At 36.7% G+C, this 1,448-nt stretch overlaps 1 long non-coding RNA gene across 1 annotated transcript; it reads left to right on the top strand.

The window, feature by feature from the left end:
- The first annotated feature begins 218 nt into the window (after nucleotides 1–218).
- On the top strand, nucleotides 219–1,440 carry LOC107736355 (uncharacterized). The gene is made up of 3 exons (XR_001639643.1): nucleotides 219–308; nucleotides 771–811; nucleotides 1,327–1,440. It is a non-coding gene; the product is annotated as an uncharacterized LOC107736355 (long non-coding RNA).
- Nucleotides 1,441–1,448: the final 8 nt, after the last annotated feature.

Here is a 1,448-nt window from a genome sequence, read left to right as displayed (position 1 = left end):
AGAAAAGAAAAATTGAAATCGCATCATATGACCCCTTTAAATTTCTCCAAATCTGTTCAGATGAAGAACCCCATAAATTTTAAACAAATTTATATTTTTGGGTGAACTATTGCTTTAAGAACATAAACGGTTTGATTATATTGTAGTGAATGTTATTAGTCTCGCGTTAACTTGGTAATGTGTTCATGTATCAACTAACTCTTCAGAGTATAGCGGAAGTCTTCCGCTGCTTCATTTGCATGGAAAAGCTGCGTGATGCTCGTCTCTGCCCTCACTGTTCCAAACTGTGCTGTTTCAGCTGCATCCGGGTGAGCAAACACATGCATACACACTCATTAACAGCACAATGATCATACCACACACAGCCTAGAGGAGCTCACAGTGTCTGTCTAATTAATAAACGCTCTCTGTGCTCTCTTTATTGTGTCAGCTTGACAGGACATGACTAAATTTATATATTATGGATTTGGTTGAATAAGATTTTTAAAGCGTGTTTAATATTATTATTATTATTATCATACACCGATATTATACACGTCACATTTCACTTGAGATCTGAGAGATATATTTCAGTTGTTTTTGCCAAAACACTTTGAGTAATGAGCAGTGTAGATGTTTTTAAATGCTTTCCAAGTGTGCCATGTTGCGGAGAATCCCACTAATAAAACACATAATGTATTTTAATAATTGACCTCTTATTGATTCGGAGGCTAAGACAAGGTAGCATTTATAAATGAGTAAATTTTGCTCTTCTGTTTTCTTCCTGGCAGCGATGGCTGACTGAACAGAGAGCTCAGTGTCCCCACTGTCGGTAAGTTCTGAGGTTCAAATTCAAATGATGTTTTGAGCTCTGACAGTCTTTGAGGTAAATCTAGAGGATTAAGTATTGATTTTTCTATTGTTAGAGTTTGCAGAATGAGATCATTTCAGGGAAGCACTGATTAGTTACATTAAGGGAACCGCATCCAAAAAAAAAAAACTTTAGACAGCTGGACCAGAGCCACCTGATATTTGGCAATAGAAACACACTTACATAATTGCCAAAGCAGTTTGAAGTGTGTTCAAACCACAGCTTTATAATTAAAGCTCAAACAAAAACTCCTTTATCTGGAGTGCTGGCACACATTCATCCCATATCCCATACTTGCTTTTGGTTGATCTAAAAAGAAAAAAATTCAAACATTGCATAATTTTTATAGAATCAACTTTAATCCAGCATGCATACCAGTCTTAATCCTCTGTCCTCTCTCTATTCTAAAAAAAAAAAGTAATATTAACAAACATGTATATGGTTCTTTTTGCTAATCAAACTTCTATTGTATTCAGAGCTCCGCTTCAGCTGAGGGAACTGGTCAACTGTCGCTGGGCAGAGGAAGTGACTCAACAACTGGACACACTGCAGCTCTGCAACCTCACAAAACATGAGGAGAACGACAAAGACAAGTGAG

The sequence above is a fragment of the Sinocyclocheilus rhinocerous genome, unplaced genomic scaffold (assembly GCF_001515625.1).
Source record: "Sinocyclocheilus rhinocerous isolate Xijiao unplaced genomic scaffold, SAMN03320098_v1.1 C36649430, whole genome shotgun sequence".
Lineage (NCBI taxonomy): Eukaryota > Metazoa > Chordata > Actinopteri > Cypriniformes > Cyprinidae > Sinocyclocheilus > Sinocyclocheilus rhinocerous.
This window is presented reverse-complemented; position numbering and strand designations above follow the sequence as displayed.